Source organism: Lontra canadensis, unplaced genomic scaffold, assembly GCF_010015895.1.
Source record: "Lontra canadensis isolate GAN:19392208 unplaced genomic scaffold, GSC_riverotter_1.0 scaffold123, whole genome shotgun sequence".
Classification (NCBI taxonomy): Eukaryota; Metazoa; Chordata; class Mammalia; order Carnivora; family Mustelidae; genus Lontra; species Lontra canadensis.
The window spans coordinates 1839385-1865098 of record NW_022631117.1 but is presented as its reverse complement, the minus strand read 5'-3'; the positions used below and the strand labels follow the sequence as shown (position 1 = coordinate 1865098).

The 25714-nt window shown below is 41.8% G+C and overlaps 1 protein-coding gene and 1 pseudogene across 1 annotated transcript in view; both read right to left on the bottom strand.

The window, feature by feature from the left end:
* The window catches only part of ATP11C (ATPase phospholipid transporting 11C), a 179337-nt gene that overhangs the window by 135797 nt on the left and 17826 nt on the right, over positions 1–25714 (bottom strand). The window lies entirely within an intron of this gene.
* Positions 16869–17407, bottom strand: LOC116857394 (annotated as a pseudogene).

The window sequence follows — 25714 nt, the reverse complement described above, 5'->3', positions numbered from 1 at the left end:
CTTCAGAAAGAGGCAGAGCAGGAGCAAACACATGGAGGTATCTGGCATCTGGCAAACCCCTAGAGGCATCGGAGTTACCTGGGAGCCTGCGAATTATCTAGTATGGCCAGAGACGGGGGTACTAGGGAAAGAAGGAGTCATGGGAGGGAGGCTCCGTGGAAGGCCCAAAAAAACCTGAAAGGAATTTCAGCACCCTTGGGTTTTAGCATAGAGGTAATCAAGTAGGGCAAGACTGATGTTTTTTAAAAGCCCCCTCCTGATGAAAAAATGCAAGAAAATAACTACTTTAAAAGTCACTGTAAGGGTGCTTGGGTGGCTCCACTGGTTAAGTATCTGCCTCTTGGTTTCGGCTCAGGTGGTGATCTCAGGGTCATGAGATTGAGCCCTGCCTCTCGCTCCGCACTGGGCATGGAGTCTGCTTGAGAATTTTTCTCCTTCTGCCTTTGTCCCCACTCCTGCGGCAAGCTCTCTCAAAATAAGTATAATATATATTTTTTTAAAGCCAGGATAATAGTTATTTTGGATGGAGAACGGGTTTATGACTGGGATGGGGCACCTGGAGGGACTTCTGGGCTGGCTTCAAGGTTCTTTTTTCTTTTTTTTTTTTTAATCTGCATGGAGATTTTAAGTATGCTTGCCTTGTAATATTGTATTAAGCTATATATTTGGTTTTTTGGTTTGTTGAATCCCTGCATAATTTTATAATTTAAAAAAGGTGAAAAAGCAAACACCCTCTTGTGACACTACAGTCAGGAAAGATGGAACTAGAAGGGAAGGGAAGAAGGTATTGCCTCCAGATAAAAAGATGATGGGGGTCAGGGGAAGGACAGTGGAAGTGATGAGGAGATAAGCCTATCTGAGAGACATCTTTTTTTTTAAAGATTTTATTTATTTATTTGACGGACAGAGATCACAAGTAGGCAGAGAGGCAGGCAGAGAGAGAGGAGGAGGAGGCTCCCCGCTGAGCCGAGAGCCCAACGCTGGGCTCGATCCCAGGACCCTGGGATCATGACCTGAGCCTAAGGCAGAGGCTTTAACCCACTGAGCCACCCAGGCACCCCTGAGATACATCTTAAGAGTGGACTGCCATAGGCTTAGAGAAGAGATAAGTGAGTTCAGATTTGGACATACTGATACCTTTGGGACTTCAAATACAACTCCCCCCCCCCCTCTTAAGTTTCTGGCTTTCCTTTGCCTCTGGTACACACCTATTGATAGTAATATTCTATCCCCTATCGCTCATAATTCATTTAGATTCATATTTTCGGCTTTCAAGTAGAAAAGACAGGAGTAGCTCCTGATGTAATGGCAAGACTTGGAAGAAAGTGGGAAGACGGTTAAGCGAGGAAAAAATGAAACAAGACAAAACCAGAGAGGGAGACAAATCATAAGAGGAAATCTTAGGAAACAAACTGAGGGTTACTGAGGGGAGGGGGTGGGGGATGGGGCGGCTGAGTGATGGACACTGGGGAGGGTATGTGTTGTGGTGAGCGCTGTGTGTTGTGTGAGACTGATTAATCACAGACCTGTACCTCTGAAACAAATAATCTATGTCCCCCCCCCCACAAAAAAATCTGTTTTCTGAAAGAAAAAAAAAAGAGACAGAGAGAGAGAGAGATGTGTGTTAACACACATAAAGGGGTAGCTCTTTGTTGAAATTAACCCGTAATAGTGAAAGAGTAAATGCGTAACATCCCAAGTGAACTATTCTACTAAAACGGAAAAGATATGTAAGGCAAAGGCTAGTAGGTCAAAGCTTCTCAACCTGACCAACAAACATCAGAGAAGGGAATGCATCATGCAAACATCTTTTTTTTTTTTTCACATGTCTGGGACACAGTAGTTATACATATCTCAAGAAGAATTGTAAGAGAAACTTGCAGGTGAGATAGGTCAGTGAGAAAAAGAAGAGGTATCCCACAGCAGGTCAGAGCACAGGGGAGAAGCAAGTGCTTTTGCTTATGTATAAGCCAAAATGAACCATCCTCACTTGAGAAGAGAGATGGGTATCAGCAACTGTGTTAGATTAATTACAGAATGGGTCATAACACTCGTGTCCCTAGAGTCCCTTGCTGCTTTTATCACAGAACAGGCAATGCCCAAATGCACAAAGAACCAACTTTGATATTACTCATGGAGAAATATTAAGATTTTACCCTCAGACCCCTGCTTCTACTGCATAATCATAATAAAACCAAGCTACCATTTATTGGATAAATACCGTCGAGCACAATGTAAGCCCTTAGCATGAATTGCCTGGTAGACTCCTAACCGCAGGCCCATAATGGAGATGCCATTATTCACCCCCAGACTGCAGGTAAGAAACTTGCATCCTATCAAGCGGAAAACTCTGGAGAAACAAGACATGAGGGAGACTGCATAGGACCGACACAGACCTGGGCAAAAAGGAGCACCTGCTTCATACACGGTCCAACCAAGGTCACCAGGGTAGACCATTACATAGGGATAAGGGGCGAAATCTCTAGCTGCTGACAGTGATTCCGTACGACCTTATCTTCAGCACGGCTCTCCTCTGGCAATATGTGCCAGTGGCAGGCTGTTAGTGGCACTGAGATTAGGGACCCTGGCCAGCTCTCTGTTTCTTTCCATCAGAAATATGACCAACATCTGGCAGTCAGCAAACGTCAAGATGAATGAGTCTCCACTAATTCGTACATTACAAACCTGAGTGTCAAAATTGGTCAAATTCCATTACAGAATTACAGTTCAGCTACAGTGAATACTAAATACACATGAGCCATTAGGTGGGACTCTGAAATCTCTTCACTCTATGGAAATTTCTATTCTGGTAGTAGTTGTATGCGATTTGATCTTTATCACACTTTTCCTGGCAGCAGTAAAATTCCATTTCCATCAACTGTTTCCTCTCAGGAAAGAAGTCTCTCAGGAAATATTCAAAACATTGTTCTCAACAAAGTTCTCAAATATGAATCATTTTCAAGTGCCAGGAAGATACTCCTTCCCCCCACTGTTTTGCATCATAATATACTTTCCTTAAAATGACAGTTTTTGGACACATTTGCAAAGAAGAAAAAGGCAGAATAAACTCATTCTTCTCTCGATATGGCTTTGTTCAAGCAGTTTACTTTGCCTCCACTTATTGTCTCCTTTAGATCTGCTCATCCAAGTCCTACCAATTCACTCATTCATTCAACAAATATTTCCTGAGCACCTACTAGTTTTTTTGGCCTCATAATAGGTGGTAGGGGTTCAAATAAGTGTATTAGGAATTAACCAGGCAGAAATTTGGGGATGGTCATTGTAGGCAGTGGGACCATCATGTGACCTGCTGAGAATTTCCTTCAAGAAGTTTCCCAGCAGAGGAGACATTTAAAGCTGACCTTTTAAGGACAAGTAAGAGGAATGAGATGGAAGAAGAAAGGCATTTATGAAGGCTAACAAGAAGGCCTCTAATTACAGGGGGCACAACTGAGCTGCTGCCTCAGAAATTCATCCTAATGTCTGTGCTGAAGCCATACGTCCAATGGGCTGCACCTGACCAACGAGTGAATACAGCAGCGGTAGAACTCCACTGACCCAGATTACCCAAAGGCTTTTCTGAACCTTCCTTCAACCGCACAGCAGCCTAGAAAGCCTCTGCCCAAGCTACTCTCGCTTCTCTTCACGAGGGGTCAGACTTGCATTGTGGACTAATGGCACACCCATCCTTCCATCTCCCTCCGCGTGGTCTCTCACACAGGTGGTGGTTTCCCTTAATAAAATCCTTGGCAGTTTAATCCTAAAGTTCTGCTTCTCAGAGGACCCAGGCTAACACAGCATTCTCCAGAGCGCCCAGCATGAGTAAAACCTCAGAGGCATGAAAAGTCATGAGCTGCTCTTGAGGAACCCAAGGCGTGGTATGCGCCTGGAGCTGGCTGCGGAGTGCGGGAATGGGGGAGGATAATCTGGGCCAAATCAGAGAAGGCCTTGCATGTCTGAAGAAATTGGACATGGTCGACCCTCTGAGAGACCGGGAACCACCAGAACATTTTAAGCAGGGAAAGGGTATGTATTTTCAAAAGATTGCTCTGTTGGCAGAACAGAGGATGGACTAGAGGCAGCATATGGAAGCATCTCTGTGTACACTTCCATTTTGTCTCCTAGCTTGTGGAGTCCTAGTGAGTGGAATCATATTTTTTGTTGTTGTTGTTTTAATCTCTATGCCCCTGTAATGATTAGAATAGTGTTTAACACAAAGCAGCTACTCAAGATGCCCCGGCAAATCTAACAGGCTGGGCCTCACCTTACTGCCTAACATTTTAAATTAAACCACCTTTCAGAAGGTTAATAACCAGCCTTTGAACATTCCTACTTGGACCCTGGAACTCTGTCTGGCCAATCTAGAAAAAAGAACGTTGTAAGTACGCAGGGTAGAAGTTACTCCCCACTTTATCCTCCGCTAATTAGTTATTTCATGAACTCTCTTTGAAGCCCAGCATCCAATCACATTTGTTGATCTTAATTGTAAGGACAAAGGTCACTAGATATTTAGTTTCTGAATGTTTACCAGGTCAATGAAGTTTAGAGTCACATCAGGATCAAGGCCCAGAGGTCTTATGCAAAGAACACTGAACAGAAATCAGAACTGCGTCCTGGACACTGGTGCAATATTTAATGGTGATCTTTGAAAAAACATATTGCTAGGGTCTATTTTGTTTTCCATCATAAAGGAGGAATAAGACCTACTTTAATTTATAAGGTGAAAATTAAAATTAGAAGATGCGGTCAATGTGCTTTGTAAACAGTGTATATAAAATATTGTATTGTCACTAATTTGTTAGCATGGTAGATCTCAAGTTAGTTCTCACTCCCTACCCCTCAACCAAACAAATTTAAGGGCAGCAGGAGGAGCCTTTAGAGATGATGAATATGTACATAACCTGATTGTGGTGATGATTTCAATGGTATATGCATATGTTTGGAACCCATCAAATTGTGTACATTAAATATATACGGTATTTTATGTAATGATCACAGTTCAATAAACCTGTTTTACAAAGACTAACGATTACCAATTCTGATTTACAATAGCACCAAGCAATGGTGTGGTACTATACAAAAATTCCCCAAATACAAAAGATTTTTCCATTACTTTCATCTGTCAAACGGCACTTTTAGTTGGAAGGGTACTGCTAGGAAATCAAGTAACAATGAGAATCAGTTCCCAGAAGCTATGGATTGTTGGAGCTGGAGCCGGGGAATCAGAGCCAACAGCCCTCCTGAGGTCCTGGACACTAAATGGTCATCTGATGATGGCCTGATGCCCTTTAGTAGACTCAGCCATTTTTCTCATTGTGACCTCCATGACTTGACTGAAAACACAGCTCTTGGGCCCTACTTGTGATAACCAAAACAACTTACTGAAAAAAGGAATCATTACCTCAAACAGTTGGAAGTGGCTTTTCTAAGTTAAAGAAGTGAGTTTCAGTGATTCAGAAATGGTCAGATCTGCATGAGCCAAGGGACTAGAGCTGGCTATCCACAGCCGGTTGCCCATGTAAAATGAAAATGGCATCTCTAGCTCTCCTCACTGAGATGATCACTTCTAGACTACACAAAGCCCTACAGACGCACAGAAGTGTCCACACGCTCATTTCCAGAGCCTAAATCATTCAGCTGTACCTTTTAAGCCTTCCAAATTTGCAAAATGATTTAGCAAATTGGTATTGTTTTGATTTAGGGAAGAGGTAGGTAAAAAGTATAGGAAATCAAGTCCATTTTTATAAAAAGGAAGTTGCCCTAGGCTATTTTGGTAAAAAGAACCAAATAAACTACAGAAATCAGCCTAAGTCCCATTTGGCATTTTCCAAACCCAAATTATTTCTAGTTATAAAATGCATTTCATGGGAAGAAATTAACAATAATGATAGTAACAGACACCACTATATTGAGTACATTCTATGTGCAAGGCACTTTACAAATATCATCTGTATTCTTCATAATAACCTGTGCTAACAGTTTACATTTCAGGTTTTTAAAAAAGATTTATAGGGGCCCCTGGGTGGCTCAGTGGGTTAAGGCCCTGCCTTTGGCTCAGGTCATGGGTCAGAGGGTCCTGGGATAGAGCCCCGCATCAGGCTCTCTGCTCAGCAGGGAGCCTGCCTCCCACTCCTCCACCCTCTACCCCACCCTCTGCCTGCTGCCCTGCCTACTTGTGATCTGTCAAATAAATAAATAGAATCTTAAAAAAAAAAGATTTATTTATTTGAGAGAGATAATCTCCAGCAGACTCCCCTGCTGATCGCAGAGCCCAATACAGGAGTTGATCCCAGGACCACAAGAACATGACATGAGCCAACATCAAGAGCTGGACGCTTAACCAACTGAGCCACTCAGGTGCCTCTACGTTTCAGATAAAAAAAAAAAAATGAGTCTCAGGGAGACAAATGTGCCACAAATCAAGTAAATAACAGAGCTGAGATATAAAACCAAGATACCTAAAAGCCCAGATTTTCAAATGGCAATAAAAGGTGGTATAACATTTCTCCCTTTCCTAATCTCACTCCCCCTCCCACCCTCCCTTGTCTCTGTCCCCGTCCAACACCTACCACACATACATTCATCACCAGAGAGGCAATGTGATCTATGGGCTGATAGTGGTTTTACCAAACAAACCCACATTTAAGTTCTGACCATAACCATTTACTGTAAGACTTCAATGGTACAAATTACTTCCCATTAAATAAAGTTAAATTAAATAAATATACTTACAGCCTAGTATAAAGACACTTGCTATATTTGTTGCCTGTCACCTTGCTCTTTTGAAAGCTTAAAGACCAAGGAAGATGAATTAGAGCAGTCTACCTATATCACATTATAGGTAAGGTTAGAACTTCCCTTAATAAAGGTGGAGGTGGGGGCACCTGGCTGGCTCAGTGGGTTAAAGCCTCTGCCTTCGGCTCGGGTCATGATCCCAGGGTCCTGGGATCGAGCTCCGCATTGGGCTCTCTGCTCTGTGGAAAGCCTGCTTCCTCCTCTCTCTCTGCCTGCTTCTCTGCCTACTTGTGATCTCTGTCAAATAAATAAATAAATCTTAAAAAAAAAAAAAAAGGTGGAGGTGGTTCTAGCGACCTATAAAACACACATATGATTAAGGAATTGCCAACAACTTTGTGGCATCTAACTATGACTTTTATCTATAAAATACAAGAGAATAATATATAATGGTCATATGGAATTTAGTCTAGAAACGCAAGGTTGGTTCAACATTCATAACTCAAGCAATGCCACTGACAATATCAACAAAGGAAGAAAATCCATACATTATTTATATAGATGCAGAAAAAGTATGACATTTTTTCAATAGCCATTCATGATTTTTAAAAATACTCAGTTAACTAGAAATGAAAAGTAACTTCCTCAGCCTGATAAAAAACATCTATGAAAAAACCTACAGGGACACCTGGGTGGCTCAGTCCTTTAAGTCTGCCTTTGGCTTGGGTCCTGATCCCAGGGTCCTGGGATAGAGTCCCATACTGGGCTCCTTGCTCAGTGGGGAGCCAGCCTGCTTCTCCCTCTGCCTGCCGCTTCCTCTGCTTCTGCACACATGCTCTCTGACAAATAAATAAAATCTTTAAAAAAAAAAGAAAAGAAAAACCTATAGCTATCTCATGTTTAATGGTGTTAAGAATGAATGATTTCCTTCTAAGATCAGGAACAATGCAGGGCAACCACACTTACCACTTGTATTGGACATCACACTGGATAGAAGTCCTAGCTAATGCAGTAAGGCCCAGAAAGAAATATAGATAGAATTGGAGAGGAGAAATAAAACCGTCTTTACTCACAGAAAACTCAACAATATAAAAAAGAAAATCCAAAAGAACCTACGAAAAACTACTAGATCTAGTAAGTGACATTACCAAGGTTGGAAAACAGGAGATCATGATACGAAACAGAATTTTGTTTTTATACACAGCAGTGAATAAATGAGGACTGAAATTTTTAAAAGCACCATTTGCTAATATAAGAGCAATAAAAGATGCAATACTCCAGGATCAATATAACAAAGTAGTATAGAATTTGTATGTTGAAAACTAAGAAAAACATTATTGATGAGAGCCATCAAGATACAAGTAGTCAGAGTTACATGTTCACGGATCAGAGGACTCAATATTATCAATATTACCATTCTCTCCCAAATTCATCTATGGATGCCTATCAACTCCAAATCGGTATTCAACTCAACACTCAATAAAATCCAGGGCAACCTTCTTTATTAAGAAATGTACAGGGTGATTCTAAAAGTTATATGGAAAAACAAGTAATCTAGGACACACCCAAAGCAATTTTGAAAGAGAAAAAGTTGGAGGACTCAAACCCACTGATTTTAAAACTTTTACTACTAAGCTACAACTATTCAAAACCATGTGCTATTGGCAAAAGAATAAACACACAGATCAATGAAGAAGAACAGACAGTCCAGAAATTGATCCACCCATATACAGTCAATTGATTTTTGACAAAAATGCCAACTTGATTCAATAGACAAAGGACAATCTTTTAGTCTCTCAATAAATAATGATGGAACAATGGGGTATGTTTATATTTCATTGAACCTCAACGCGAAGCTCCTCTATACATACAACTTGAAACTGATCATAGACTGAAATGTAAACCCTGAAGCTAAAAAACTTCTAGAAAAAAAAAGAAGCAAATCTTTATGATCTTACATCTGGTAATTATGCATAGGACAGAAGAAACATGAACCGTAAAAGAAAAAAACTGATCATCTGAATTTCATCAAAATTCAAAACTTCTGCTCTTTGAAAGACAGTAAGAAAATAAAAAAGAAAATAGACAAGCCACAGACTGGGAAAAACATTTGGAAAACAAATGTGATAAAGGACTGAAAACCAGAATATATAAAGAACCCTTAAAACTGTATTTTTAAAAAATTACCCAATTAAAAAAAAAGTTAATAGACCCTTGCTTAAAATCATTAGTCATTAGGAAAAAAATGTGGAATAAAATTACAAAAAGATATCACTAGCTATCTACTAGAATGTCTAAAATTGAAAAAGACAATAACAACAGTGTCAAGGATGTGGAACAACTGGAACCTCATACTGCTAGTAGGAATCAGTAAGAGTACAGTTTGGCAATTCCTTATAAAGTTAAAAACACACTTATTCTAAAACCCAGGCATCCCTTGGTATTTACCTAAGACAAATAAAGACATGTATCTGCACAGAAACCTGAATGTAAATGCTTATAGCAACTTCATTCATAATAAAAAAAATAAATTATCCCAACATCCACCATGGTGAGTGGATAAAGAAATTTTGATATATTCATATAATGGAATTCTACTCAGTAACAAAAGGCAGCTAACTATGGATAAATGCAACAATAAATGCAACATGGATAACTCCAAAGCATTATGTTAGGCACACCTGGGTGGGTGGCTCAGTCAGTTAAGCGTCCGACTCTTGATTTTAGCTCAAGTCATGATCTCAGGGTCATGGGATCGAGCCCCATGTCAGGCTCCTTGCTCAGCGGGGAGTCTACTTGGGACCTTCTCTTTCCCTCTCCCTCTGCCCCTCCCCTCACTCAGGATCACTCATTCTCTAAAATAAATAAATAAGGGGCGCCTGGGTGGCTCGGTCATTAAGCGTCTGCCTTCAGCTCAGGTCATGATCCCAGGGTCCTGGGATCGAGCCCCAAGTTGGGATCTCTGCTCCGAGGGGGCCCTGCTTCTCCCTCTCCCACTCCCCCTGCTTCTGTTCCCTCCCTCACTGTGTCCCTCTCTATCAAATAAATAAAATCTTTAAATAAATAAATAAAATCTTTTTTAAAGTAGCATTATGTTACGTCAAATAAGCAAACTCAATGACTACACATTTTGATCCCATTTATATGAAATTCTAGAAATGACACAACTATTATAGAGGCAGAAATAAGAGCAGTAGTTTGCCATATAGGGAGGGGGTCAACTATGAAGGAGCATGAGGGAGTATTTCTTTATTCCAGTGGTGGCACAACCTATAGAATTTTGCCAAAATGTATACATTTGTAAATACTTAAAAAGGGTGAATTTCACTCTATGCAAATAATGCCTCAAAAAACCAGAAAAACAGAACAAAAATGCATACCACCTCAGATATAGCCATCTGTTTTAGGCAAAGACCTACCACTCATCAGAATGAAAAGTGCTGAGTTTTGATCATAAGTTTAAGAATCATGATTAAAGGACAGAAAGACAGGGAAGACTGACCAGGATCGTGACAGTTTTGTGTGTGTCTCTTTCACGGCTCATTGATGGCGCTGTGTAAAAAGGGGCTCGGGTAGGAAGGTGATAAATGCATCACTTAGGATCAAAATACCCCGTTTGATATTTATTTGAAACAAATCAACTTAAGGTGATAAATGGCCACTAACTGTCCTTACCAATTGCTTGAGTTTGTCGATGACTCACTTAAAATGACTGCTTGAGGAGAGAGAAATGTTAAAGTACTAATTCTCTTCATTTTACAACTGTTTTGATTTCCAAGAGCAGGGAAGAAGCATTTTCATTCCATGCGATTTCTTTTGTCTTGATTACAATTTTTTAGACTCACAGTAGAAGCTTATCTTGGCAACGAAGGCTGCAGGGTGCGAGAAGGTGAAGGGTTGCCCCAAACCCCCAAAAGGGCCCTTAGCCCTGTTTGGCAGGCTCTTGCGACAGTCTCGGGCAGGTGTCTAACAGTGGATGAGCCGGCATGCAAGTCCTGGGTTTGCAGGGAGCTCTTGTCAAAACATTGGCAGAAGTCTTGTAAGTAGCATTCTCAGAGCCCAAGACAGACCTAAACTGAAAAATAAACTACAGGAGACTTGCCTTCATTCCTCCGCTCATCTGTTCATCCAACAACTATTTCCTGGCTGCCCGTTGTGGCACAGGCTGTGGGAAGGCTGAAGACAGAGCTCGATTCCTGGTCTAGAGTAGCTGGTGGGCATGAACCAGTGGTACCAGCTGTACCAGCAGTCGACAGGCCAGAGGGCACCTTCGTGGAAGGGGAGATCTAGAGTTCTGATTTATTCCTCCTTGTACACCATTTTCTACCAGCTCTCACTGCCCCAGAGTTCACCAAGAAGACAAGACTGGCAGTCATTCCAGGCAGCAGGAACAGCACGTATGGCAGAAAGGTAAGCAAGAATGATACAGCCAGGAAACGGCATGCAGTTCTGGGGCACTGAGAGTCTGGTGAAAATGGTGTCTGATGAGACGCAAGACGGGTAGGCATGAACCAGGAAGGCTGAGGTTTTGTGAACTGTGCCGAAGAGTCAGAGGTCGGTTTGAAGGGGAGACAGTGTGAAGCCTATTAACAGAGGAGTAACAAACCAAGATTTGCATTCAGAAAGATGACTCCAAGAAGGGCAAGTCAAGGATAGGCAGAGGCAGAAGGCAGAAGCTGAGGAATTCCCCCTTTCTTTTTTTGGTAGTTGAAAAACTGGTGGTGGACCAGAAAGATGGTATTAATTGAGGCAGCAGAAAGAGGCCCTTCACAAACCAAACCTTCAGTCATGCAGAAGAAATGACCCATTCTCCTACCCAGGGTACATCTCTAGCTAGCAATCCTTGATTGCTTATTTTTCTATTCCCAAGAGGTTAGCATTTCCCTAAGGACAGGAATGGTGATAAACACACACAAAGACACACACTTCTAGTGCTTGGCTAACAAGAGATGTTTAGTAACTGCCTTGGCTGACTAAATGAATAAGTAAATGAATGAATCAATGAAGTGACAGTCTCGGCCCAAGAAAACCACGAGAGCGGTTATAAAATGCCTCTGACGGGTTATTTTGGAAGTTGATAAGCTACCCATTACATGGAAAGTAAACTGGGTATCTCTGGAAGTTTCTTCCAGTGTGAAGATTTTAGGACTCAAGGCCACTCCCTTGTGAAAGTAACAAAAGGCTGAAAAGGGGCTAGGTGAGATGTGCTAAGAAAGCTAAAAAATTGGTCCCATGAAAAATGTCAAGGGGTGAGTTTGTAATACCAGGAAATAATTAAAACAGCTAAAAGCTGACAGATTTTTGGGAGATGCCTGGGTGGCTCAGTCAGTTAAATGTCTGTTTTGGCTCAAGGTCATGATCTTGGGCTCCGGGTTCAGCAGGGAATCCACTTCTCCCTCTCCCTCTGCACTTCCCCCCAACTCGTTTCTCTCTCAACATAAGTAAAAATCTTAAACTAAAATAAAATGAAATAAAAACTGACAAATTTTTTTAGAAAGGCCCCAGAGAAAGAAAACAACTTATTGTCATAATTAAGCTTCTGAAGGCAGGAAGTGTGGTATACATCAGGCCCCTCCATATTAGAGGGAGGGATTATCAGGTGCTCAGAGTGTAAACCCCAGAAGATCTAGAAGGAAACTGAAGTAGGCAAGAGTGCATAATTAGAAAAGGAGAGTAGGCAGCAATAGGCAGAGGTCCACAGAGGTGAGCAGGGAGCACCAGGATACTGAGCAAGGGAGAAAGCAGACAGATGACAACAGGGAAAATCTGGTAAAAAAAACAATTAGCATCAACATCACTACCAATGGTCAGCTAAGTCCCAATGACAGGCATGGGTCTAGGCAAAGCTCAAGTTCCCAAAAGGCCTGGCTAAAAGAAAGCATATTCCTACCCTGGGGTACCAAGCACTGTACCAGGTAAGGACTTCACAGGAGTGAAATAGAACAGGGCCCAGTTTCTGGCACAGAAATACAAATCCAGTCTTAATCACAAGGAACTAACCAAGAGAAGTCTTACAAAAACCTAAGCACACAAAGTCAGAATGAGACTAGGAGACATGCTGACCTGCTGAGCTAAGCAGCTTAAGGTTCCTGAAATTCTCCTCAGCTCACCACCGCCTGGGGCCCAAAGCCTGGTTCAGGGCTGAGCTGTCTCAACTCTGTCCATTGGAGAGCTGTGAAGACATGGAAGTCAGCAGGGCTCAGAGGCCTCCCAACGCCAGACAGCATGAGGCAAGGCCATGGGCAGAAAGAATACCAATGAAAGAGACAGTGTGTCACATGGGAAAGAGCAAGAAGGAGTAATACAGAATTTTGATTATGGAGATCTCTTCTCTACTTTTTACACCCACCACCATACTTCCCTAATCCAGAACACATTTCTTAAAATACATTTCTTAAAAAGCTCTATGGCCTATAGCTATTACTCATTAATCTATTCATTTTACATAGATTATTACTCATTAATCTATTCTATTCACATAAAATCTATTATATTTGTGGCCATACCTAGAAAAAAATAACTACTAGGCATCCTTGGTGAAGACCCATGCCCCCAACTGCATATACAACATTTATTGGGAAGATCAGATTCCCACTACACTTTTTTCCTAATGTACCGTATCATAGTCATGGATGTTCATGAACATATAATTGATAGCGTATAATAGTAGCATATTGCTACTCTTATTTCCCATTCTGAAGCACAGACTTACACAAAATTACACAACGAACTAGTGGCAGAGCCTGCCTTACAACCCAGATGCCTTTGCTCCTTCCATGTTTGCCATGTCAACAAATCTGGTAGAGATGCCAGTCATCAGGAAGCAGAATTGAGTTAAATGCGTTCACTTGTAATTTTTAACCCTTCCCACTGAGCTCACACATGGCCCAACAGAAAATCTTTTTCCATCTGCACAGACATTCTTTGATACACTGACAGAATGGAAATCCACTAGAGGTTACACAATTTAGATTATCCAACTCGAAAGCAAGAGAAAGCCTCAAGCAACACCATCTGATTATGAGATTTTGCTGCTTTGGAGAATTAATCAAATTCATCCTAGAGGCTCATCTGCTGTGTGACACACTCATTCCTTGATATCGACACTCCCTAACAAATTTCAACACAAGATGTGCTGGTGACTTCTTTTCCTGGTACTTTCTGATCTTCATCTGTTACTATGACTAGCATTTGAAGAAACGTAAATAAGCAGGAGGTTGCTTGATCCCTAATGTCTATATAATCCTTTGTATTTATGTGAAAAGCTAGGGAGATAGAAAGGGTCTCATTTACAGGAATACTTTTCACTGTTACTTCTGAATATAAAACAAATGAAAAGAGAAGGTGAGGAAGTCTAATAACTGGCAAATCATGAATAATTGAGTTGCTGTAACATTTGAAGACCGTGACTTAAATTATTTAACAATATTCAACTGTAGTCAAATAGAATTTTGTTGAAAAACTTGTCATATTTAGAAAAACTAAACAAATATACACGGCCCACCAAAAACTTAATCTTGACCACCTTTTGTTACCTACAAAGTATAGGCTGTTCCTTATGTATGGTTTATTCCTCCAATGAGTGGGCCTTGAATAAAAAAAAACCCTAAAATTTGCCTAAAAACACATTTTCTTTAACACACAATAAGTTCTGTTGAATAAATAAGTGAAATGAACCACATTCATCTCCAGAATCACAGAGGTAAGAAAATCAATAAAAATCTCTATTTGAAAAAGGAGTAACCTGGGGTGCCTGGGTGGCTTAGTAGGTTAAGCGTCTGCCTTCGGCTCAGGTCGTGATCCCCTGATCGGACCCCGTGTTGGGCTCTCTGCTGAGCGGGGAGCCTGCTTCCCCCCACCTCTCTCTCTGCCTGCCTCTCTGCCTACTTGTGATCTCTGTCAAATAAATGAATAAAATCTTTAAAAAAAAAAGAGTAACTTGACAGTGAAGAAACTTGACAAATACTATCCCAGCCAGGTGATCAAGTTCATACTGTCAGAGTTAAGTCATACTGATACTATACAAGGTAGATAAGATGCAATGAGACCAGCCATAACCCACATCTTACCTTGAAGGAAACATCAGACAAACCTTAATTGAGGGATATTCTACAAAATCCCTAATCAGGACTCTTCAAACTGTCAACGACATCAAAACCAAGGGAAGTGTGAGAAACTGTCACAGCCAAGAGGAGCCTAAGCAGTTGTGCTGATTACATATAATATGGTATCATAGAGGTGATCCTGGAACAGAGAAAGGATATTAGGCACAGGCTAAAGAGATGAGAACAAAGTATGGACTTGAGATAATATCAATATTGGTTCATTAACTGCGACAAACATACTGTCCTAACTGATTTGAGATACCGGGAAACTGGGTGTGGGGCATAAATATGAACTCCTTGTACCATCTTTGCAAATTTCCTGTAAATCTAAAACTACTCTAAAATAAAAAGTTTACTAAGCGTCTGTCTTAGGGTCAGGTCATGATCCCAGGGTCCTGGGATCAAGCCCCACACAGGGCTCTCTGCTCAGCAGGGAGCCTGTTTCTCCCTCAGCCTCTGCCTGTGCTCCCCTGCTTGTGCTCTCTGTCAAATAAACAAAATCTTTTTAAAAAATGATTCTTATATGTAGTATACAGCTATGATATATAAAAGATATTAGACAGCGATACTGAGCAATCAAGAGTGTAAACTTGGGCACCTGGGCGGCTCAGTGGGTTAGGCCTCTGCCTTTGGTTCAGGTCATGATCTCAGGGTCCTGGGCACTGGGCACTCTACTCAGCAGGAAGCCTGTTTCCCCCACCCCTCTCTCTCTGCCTACTTGTGATCTCTGTCAAATAAATAAATAAAATCTTAAAAAAAAAAAAAAGAGGGTAAACCTAAATTCTCTTTAGCTCTCCCTTTTTGGTTCTGTCTCAAATTCAGGGAGTCCTCTTAGACCCTATAAGCCGGAACTTACATTAATAAATACATGAGGCAAAGAAAGAAAGAAAAAATAATTCCCAATTTTTTCTATTTGTCTTATGGGATATGTGTTGTTTTCAGTTATATGAAATATATCTAATCATAATGAGGCATGCTACTCATTATTTCCTCTACTGAGGAGCCAAACCAGAACCCCCAAACTATTAATAATGTACTAAAGGTTCACTTCAGCAAAAAGCTAATTGTTTGCTTTCTGTGTGCCTTTCCTTCTGGAACCATCTTCCTGAGAAGTGCTTTAAGTGTCTGTCAGAAGCCAAGAACATGAATTTGGGCTGCGTGGGGAACTAGGGAGTGGGGCTGCTGCAGGCCGTGGTCCCATGTAGCTGACCCTGGTCATCCAACTTTGAGCAAGTATTATCACTTGCCTGAACTCCTTCTCTGTCATCCTTTGCTCCCTCTGAATCTAGTGATTTCTAGGAACGAACTTTGTTTATGACACATGCTGTATATTATTTGGTTTGAAGAAGTGTTGTGTTTCTGAGAAGGAAAGCAATGTTCTTTTTCAAAGCTCTCAGTTAGTTCTTAAAGTATCGGAACTTGCACAAAGCACACACAGGGTTGTTATTAGCCCTTGAGATCAATAGCTCAGTCACTGCTATGAGATATTAAACAAGGAGTTAGGAAGACAAGAAAATCTTTAGAGTTGCATCTATTCTGGCAAAAGAATCATGGTAGAGAGGCACAAACATATTAAAGACCATTTTAGCAAGTGAGTTCCTGCCAAGCAAACAAATGCTGGGCCACTCTATCTATCTAAGTGTTTTCACAGTTTTTTAGCTAGCCGCCAGTTTGAATTCTAGGCATAGCTACAGGCAAACAAAAAGGCTTGGAGGTTGAGGAATGAGAGTGGATGAGGGCAACAGCTGGCCACGGGAACATTTGCAAAACACATTAACTGTCCCCAGCACAAATATTCACACAAGCAGTCATTAATTTCACATCCCTTCACTAACCGAATACACTTCACTATTTGAACTGGATTCAAATTTGTCATTTGAAATTTGTCAGTTGCATATACCTGTCTCTGACTGAAGTAAAACTTAAAGGAAGATACCAGATACCACAAAATAACAGAGGAGGTTCCACTCAGTAAGAAAGATGTTATCTGGAATCTCACATTTTTTTCCCACTGGTTGTCAAATGATCCTTTATTGAAATACGTCCCTTTGTAGTTAACTAGCTGGGCATTCCACTGCACCACTGTTGACGTCATCTATGATGTCATGAGGGTGGCGGCCATCAACATTACAGCCCACAGACTGGGCAGTCCCCAGGATCTCTCTAATGGTTCCAGAGAGTTCTCTGGCTAAAGATTAATGTCGCATCTGGCGGACAATATCGACAATCTCATCAGAAGTGATATTTCTACTGTGCTTTATGTTTTTCTGCTTCTTTCTGTCTCTTGGTGGTTCCTTGAGGGCTTTGATAATCAGCTCAGAGGCAGAAGGTACCACTTCAATCTGGGCCTGTCTGTTCTGAATGGTCGGTTTCACGGTAATCCTTAGATCCTTCCAATCACCAGTTGCCTTGACAATGTCATCACCAGCCTTTTATGGAGACAGACCTAGTGAGCTGATCTTCAGGGCCAGGGCAGACGTGGTACCGATTTCACCACCGATGCACCTCAGATACACGACTTTGATCTCGTTGGGGTCGAACGTAGGCTGCATGGCAGAGGTGGCTGGTGTTGGATGAACCCGGTTTCGGGATGACCCAAGGCAGTTATACCTTTGCCTCCTCCTAGCCGAAAGCCAAAAGGTGGAATCTCACATTTAAAAAACAATCTCTTGGGGGCGCCTGACTGGCTCAGTCAGTACAGCATGTGACCCTTGATCTCAGGGTAATGAGTTCGAGCCCCACGTTGGGGGAAGAGTTTACTTTAAAAAAAAAATCTGTTAGGGGGCACCCAGGTGACACACTTGGTTAAATGGTGGGCTCTTGGTTTCAGGGCAGGTCATGACCTCAGGGTCGTGAGATAGAGCCCCACATGCCCTGCATCCCCCAAGTCTGGCTCTGCACTCAACAGGGAATCTGTTTGAGATTCTCTGCCCCTCCAGATCATGCTTTCAATCTCAAATAAATAATCTTTTTCAAAAAAAAAAATCTCTCAGAATATATTTAGTGTGAAGACACTAAACTACAAAGAGTTTAGTATTGGAAGGAGAAAAAATAGTAGCTTTACAGTGGCAGAACCTGGTAAACATTGCTCTAGACAAGTGATTAGGGTCAATAGTGATTATGCTGAGGATAGGTACTGTTGTTATGGTGTGATGAAAATGGCACTTCACCTCTCCAATCTTCCTCTAAAACTCAACAGTCCCAGTCTAATCATAAAGAAAACAGTCACATCCCAGTAGACGGACATAGTATAAAATACCTGACCAGTACTGCTCAAACCTGTCAACATCATCTAAACCAAGGGAAATCTAAGAAAAGGGTCACAGCCACGAGGTGTCGCGGTAAGTAAAGGAGATGCAGTACCTTGGAGAGTATCCCAGAACAGCAAGATGAGATTAATGGAAAACTGAGGAAATATAAAGTATGGGCTTTAGTTAATAATTTATCCATACTGGTTCATTAACTGTGACAAATTGTACATTACTAGTGTAAGAGGTTAGTAATACAGGAAATGGTACGTGGGATATATGAAAACTCTACTATCTAAGCAACTTCTGTAAATCTACAACTATTCTAAAAGTAAAAGTTTTCAAAAATATTCCAAAATCTTTTCTTGGTTATCTCTCCCAACCCCATTCAAATCCTGTGCTTCTAACCAATTATGAAAAAAAGAAAGTCCCTTGGGCACCTGCCATGTGAGGAAAAAACCCCTGCAATTAACTTCCTATGGGTCCCCTAAAAGTCACCAGGTGGGAAGAGTTTTGTCAAAACAGTGGCCTGGAGTCAAATAAGGAGCAAATTTAAAGTCAAAGACAAGAGGCACCTGGGTGGCTCAGTGGGTTAAGTGTCTGCCTTTGGCTCAGGTTCTGATCTCAGGGTCCGGGAGGTCAAAGGGGAGTCTGCTTCTCCCCTGCTGGTGCTCTCACTCTCTCTCTCTCAAGTAAATAAAATCTTAAAAAAAAAAGTCGAAAGCAAAACCAAGGCTGAGTGACCTTTAACAATGCAATCTATCAGCACTTTGATGGTGTAGCACAGCTCCAGAATCTAAACATAGCCAAGAGTATACACATCCAAACCTTGCTAATATTTCAAAATGCTTTAGATACAAGTCTAGAAACGACGACATCCTACGCGTTAGCAAAAAAATACTTTTGACTCTGTAAACATTAAAACAATTTCAAATTTTTTAAAAGGTTTTATTTATTTGACAGAGAGAGAGAGAGAGAGACAGCGACAGAAGGGACACAAGCAGGGGGAGTGGGAGAGGAAGAAGCAGGCTTCCTGCTGAGCAGGGAGCCTGATGCGAGGCTCGATCCCAGAATCCTGAGATCATGACCTGAGCCGAAGGCAGACGCTTAACAACTGAGTCACCCTGGTGCCCCTAAAACAATTTCAAGAACAGAGCTCCAACAGGGGAATCCTGGGCATTATCATTTTTATGATCATTTCCTGGACTTGGATGGCACGAGATAAAAGTTAGAGTCAGAGAGGTGAAGCCTGGAAAATAACTATGTAATTTTTAAAGTCCGGGTTTGGGTTGACTGATCAAGTCGGCCTTGTTTACATTTCAGTGGACCTCTGAAGACATCAACTGATAAAATGGATGGGGGCGGGGGGGGGGCAGCGGCTGAAAAGTAGTTTATGGCCTATTGGACAGAAACAATGTAACTTAATTTCAAAATTGGTTTAAAACAGCACTTCCATTTTTTTTAAGATTTTATTTACTTATTTGACAGAGATCACAAGTAGGCAGAGAGGCAGGCAGAGAGAGGAGGAAGCAGGCTCCCCGCCGAGCAGAAAGCCCGATGCGGGGCTCGATCCCAGGATCCCAAGACCATGACCTGAGCCGAAGGCAGAGGCTTTAACCCACTGAGCCACCCAGGCGCCCCAACAGCACTTCCATTTTGTTTAGCCGGCGTCAGTCTTCAGGCACTGTATTTATAGAACACCGGCTCGCAAACATGATTATGCATGAGCATCACCTGGAGGGTTTGCTGAGCCACACAGTGCCATGCCCCCCCTCCAAAGGCTGTGATGCAGTAGGTCTGAATCAAAGGCCTCACAATTGCATCTCTGAAAGCTCCCCGAGCGAGCTGATGCTGGTCTTTTGTCAACAGTCCAACATTAGAAAACCTCTGATCCTAAATCAAATCCAAAACCAAATTTAAATGATATGGGAATTTTCTGCTCTTTTTCTTTAGCAACAAGTATTTTCTGAGCGTTTACTCCGGTGCCCAGAACTACCCGAGACACTGATTCTAGACACAGAGCAGCGAATAAGGAAAAGCACACATACCCTCTGAGATCTGGTTCTACAGGGGGTTCCAAGCCTCATTCTTTTTTTTTTTAAAGATTTTATTTATTTATTTGACAGACAGTGTTCACTAATAGGCAGAGAGAGAGGAGGAAGCAGGCTCCCTGCTGAGCAGAGAGCCCGATGCGATGCGGGCTCCATCCCAGGACCCTGGGATCACGACCTGAGCCAAAGGCAGAGGCTTTAACCCACTGAGCTACCCAGGCGCCCCATCAAGCCTCATTCTTAATCACAACTGCAGAGAGACCTACTTCAGAGAAGTACAAGGGGCTATGTGACCCTGTGAGACTGGGTGGCGTGACCTCGTAAGGAAAGGCTTCCTTTAGGAAGTGATGCTTGAGCTTAGTTCTGAAGGAGGAATACAAATGGGGTCTTTGGGGAGACGGTTCTACACAGTGCAGGCAGGTCTACGCAGTGCAGGCAGTATGCAGTAGGAGGAGGATAGAACCACGAGCGAAGGCCAGCGTGACTGCGATGCACAAGGGAGGGGTCAGAGGTCAGAGATGCTGCAGAGGCAGGCAGAGCTTGGCAGGCCTGATAAGAAGTTTAAATCTAACCCTAAGTGGGAGGGGAGCCACGAGGGAATGTTAGCATGAAAAGGACTTTAACTTTTAAAAAAAATCAGTCTAGCTGCTTTGCAGAGATGGGTTAAGAGTGGCAAGAGTGGATCCAAAAAATATTCAGGAGGCATAACGTTGGAATTTGGTAAGATGGAATGAGGGAGAGAAGAGTCAAGATAACTTCTACGACCGCAGAGTAAGCTGTCAAGTGACTAGTGCTTTTCCGAACTGACTTGTTTTTCTCTGTGCCTAGGAAGACAACTCACAAAAATAAACAGTAGGATGAGAGAACAGATGCTTCACTTTTCCAAGAAGGGAAAATTCCTTTTGACAGCGTTCTATATTAAGCTCAAAGTGAACCTCACTGTCTCCTTTCACTATTGTGGAAGCAAAGACTGACAGGGTTATCCCCTCGCATTTAGAAGAGCATTGAATTTTTACCTTTTTATGGCATTTATCACTTTCTGCCTCGTATTTTTGTTACATATTCTATGTAGCTCATCCTCTTTCTAAACTGTAAGTTCTCTAACGAAAGATAATAATTACTACGATAAGAGATTCCACAATCTATGTACTGAAATCTAGAGATGCTGGAGGTAGGAAGGGGATTGGAGAAAAATTAGGCAGGAAATCCTTTTCTTTTGTTCCGTTAACCAAACGGGTTGTCCTTTAAAAATGGTGCACAGGAACAGAAAGGATGCTCATGATGTATTTTACATTGAAATATACTTAAATCAGCGCTGGAATATAATGAAAGAACACAGTGAAGGGTTGTAGAGCATTGCTTTCTGGAAGAACAACTAAACAACCTTTGCATGACCAAGGGCGGGGAGGGGGGACACGAAAAATACTTCCATTCTTTTTCATGTCACCACATCCTTAAAAACAGCACTGACAACAACTGACTAAAATTAATGAGAGTTCTACAGCAGGCTCAGGTCATAAATAATTCTTACTCTTAGAAAAAAAAATCACACACACCCCCTCCCTGAAAAACCCCCCTAGAACAAGTATGTGCAACTCTTCTGACCTGTCAGAGTGTTGCAAAGGGACCTTCCTTACTTCTTTCTCAGGGAGCTAAGCTTACATCTTTTGAAGAGTCAAGACAAAATCCTGTAATCCAAAATGGGTGACCATTGCCCCGGTCCAGGTCGTAGCGTTATAATCCATCAATCCAGCATTCGTTGGTTAAGATCTTCTTGCATCACTTGCTGTAAACGTAACTGGCCGAATGGTGCCTTTCCACTAACTACTTTCAGATAAGGTCTAAGATCCAAGCATATTAAATCCAGCCCCACATTGCGATAGCAGGCCTTATACCAACTCAGAATGGTTATTTCTTACTCAGACTTCATTCAGGGCTTTTTCAAATGGCACCTCCTAGGCGAGGTTTTCCTTTGTCACCCTGTGACAGAGTGCGACCTCTGCCACCTGATCCTTTCTATTTTTCCCTTCCCTGCTTCATTTTCCCTTCACCACTCATCCCCTGCATACAAGATACTCCTTCATTTATCTTGTTTATTGTCTGTTTCCCTGTCTACCGATTGTCCTCTCCTCCCAAATCTGCTCTTCCATTCTTCCTGAGCTCCTGGGTTTTCAGCTAGAAACTACATTTCGTGTCTCCCTTGCAGCGAGGGTGGACTGCATGAAAAAGACTTCTCCAGGGGCGCCTGGGTGGCTCAGGGGGTTAAGCCTCTGCCTTCAGCTCAGGTCATGATTTCATGGTCCTGGGATCGAGCCTCGCATCAGGCTCTCTGCTCAGCAGGGAGCCTGCTTCCCTCTCTCTCTGCCTACTTGTGATCTCTCTCTCTCTGTCAAATAAATAAATAAAATCTTTAAAAAAAAAAAAAGACTTCTCCAAAGGGTGTGTGTGTAATAGTGATGTGAGAAACTTCACTGGTCATTTTCATAAAGAAGTTTGCACCGAACCCCCCGTTTCCTTCAATTGCTGAGGAAAACAAAACTGCCCCATCAGCCTGGGACCCTGAGTGACCACACAGAACAGAGGCTGTCTCTTTGCTCTGGGCTGTTACGCCAGAGAAATAAACGCTTACCTTTTCCGGCCATTGCATTTTGGAGCTGTTATATCAGTTAACCCTTTGCCCTAACAACACCCTCCTACACGAAAATGTAAGGTCAGGGGCACATGGCTGGCTCAGTTGGTAGAGCACGCGACTCTTGATCTCGGGGTCTTGAGTTTGAGCCCCACACTGGGGGGTAGAGATTACATAAAAAAATTTTTAAAAATGTAAGGTCCATGGGGACAGACGTTTTTGTCTGTCTTGCTCACCAGTTCATCACGAGCTAGTAGAATAGTGCCTGACAATTAGGAGTACTCAATAAATATTTGTGAATTGATTATTAAACAGACCTCACTGTCATTACCCCTCCACATCTCCCAGTCACATTCATGGCTTCAAGAAGTCCAGATTACAAGATTCAAATTTCTCCCAAGACAGTGTCCCAGAAGTTCTTATACCTCATTTGCTTCCACGTCGTCCCCACTCCGCCACTGAGTGTGCCCTTTTACCCCATGAGCCTCCTTTCAATTTCCCCATGTGCCAGGCTCTTGCCCAACTCAGGGCCTCTGAACAAGCTGGTTCCAATATCTACTCCCAGGCCCGTTTGCAAGTAGTCCCTCATTCCTGCAGTTATCTGTTTAAATGTTATCTCCGCAGGCGGAACTTGCTGGCTACTCTTATCAAAAACAGACCCTATTTCTGTTTCTATTCATTTTACTCACAACTTATGAAAATGAGTAAGTATAATAGTTGTTGGCTTATTTCTAAACTGTAAATTAGGTTATAAGTGCCATAAAGACACGGATCACTTCCATTTTTTACTCACCACTATGTTCCTGGTGTTTAGCATAGTGCTGGGCTGGTCAGAAGTCAATAAAGGGGTAAATGAATGAATGCACTAAAGATGACCGAGTGTAGGGCGCCTGGGTGGCTCAGTGGGTTAAGCCTCTGCCTTCGGCTCAGGTCATGATCCCAGGGTCCTGGAATCGAGCCCCGCATCTATCTCTCTGCTCAGGAGGGAGCCTGCTTCCTCCTCTCTCTCTGCCTGCCTCTCTGCCTACTTGTGATCTCTGTCAAATAAATAAATAAAATCTGAAAAAAAAAAAAAGATGACCGACTGTTTGTTTTTAAATATTTTGAGGCAGACATGAGTTAGAGCATATGTAGCTCTCCATAAACACAGTCTTCAACTGTCCTTGACTACCAGCCTGACAACAATATAAGGTTCTATTTATGGAGATATAAACTAATGCACATCCTTAGTGTTAGAAGGAATATCATTCCTCCTTTCCACTATGAGTTTTTAGCTTCTAAAACCCAGGTGGAATTTGAAATGACTCCTATTGGTATGATAACCCAAGAGCAGCTTTTACCAGGATATCAAACACACACACACACAAGTATAACTGGATAAATCTGAGTAAGATTGGTGGCTATTATCAATGTCAACACTCTGGTTTTGACATTATACTGGTTTTGAAAGATGTTATCTTTGGGAAGAACTGGGTAAAGGGTACACGAGGGCTCTCTATTATTTCTTCCAACTGCATGCATAGCTACAATTCTCTCCATACAAATCTCGATTTCGAAATGCCTCTTCAACACAGAAAATCTAGAATGCTGCAGAATTCTATTGGAGATGTTTCCAAAGAAAACAGGAAGGAAGAGGGTGAGGAAGTAAGTGAAAGAGAAGTCAAGGAAGAGTGAACATGAAATGTCACAGTGGGAAAGATGACTACAGTATGCCGCACTCTCTGAAAACACAAGCACATATCCTCACAGTCTACTTCAGGTTACAGTGTCAAAGAGTAAAACGTTGTTATACAAAACCTAGTTTAAGTCCCTGGATTTTAAAGATCTGAAACATGAGGCTCAGAAAATAATTTGCCAAACTCGAAAACTTTGAGGGAAAAAAAGGCAACTAGCGCTCCAGTTTTGGCATAGCCAAGGATTACTTCAACAAGATAAAGCACTAACTGTAAAGAGACTGACATTTTAACTACATTAAAATTAAGAACCTGTTTATTAAAAGACAGCAAACAAAATAGTAAAAGGACAAGTCACCAACTGAGACTGTATCTGCAACAAATATAACCAACAAAGGATTAATGCCCCGAATAGAAAAAGGATTCACAGGGGCGCCTGGATGGCTCAGACGGTTAAGTGTCTGTCTTTGGCTCTGGTCATGATGTCCAGGTCCTGGGATTGAGGCCCCCAAGTCTGGCTCCCAGCTCAGCGGGGAGTCTGCTTCTCCCTCTGCCTCTGTCTCTCTCCCTGCTTGTGCTCTGTCTCTCTCTCTCTCTCACATGAATGAATAAAATCTTTTAGAAAAGGATTCATAATTATAAGTCAGTCCAAAAAATAAATCAACCCAATAAAAAGTCAAAAGACATAAATAAATACTTCAGAAGGGAAACATAAATGATCCATAAATATTTGCAAAGATGCTTAACTTTATTAGTAATCAGAATTGGCAAAAAAATAAGAAGTCAGACAATACCAAGTGTCGAAAAATACGGAGCAACAGGAATTCCCCCATTGTTAATGGGATTGCATATTGGTCAAACCACTTTGGGGAACAATTTGACCTCTTCTTGTACAGCCGCACATTTCAAGACCTGTCGTTAAGTGCGCATGTCTTATATTTACGCCCAAGTGTATGTGCTTAGATGTGTGTATCTGTAGCCTATACATACACATACACAGACTCACAGGGGTAAAACCCATTATTTATTTATATATATAGATAGATACGTATCTATCTATATATATAAATATATATCTCAAAAGACATGTAACTTCTGATCATAAGAGGAAAAAAAAATCACCTGCAAAGCACCTGAAGGTCCACTGACAGAAGAATGAATAAATTCTGGTACATTTCCAAATGAGTATTACTCTGTAGTGACAATGAATGAAATATAGCTACCTAAAACCTTATAAGGAATCATAGAAATATAATATCGAGTAAGAGAAAAA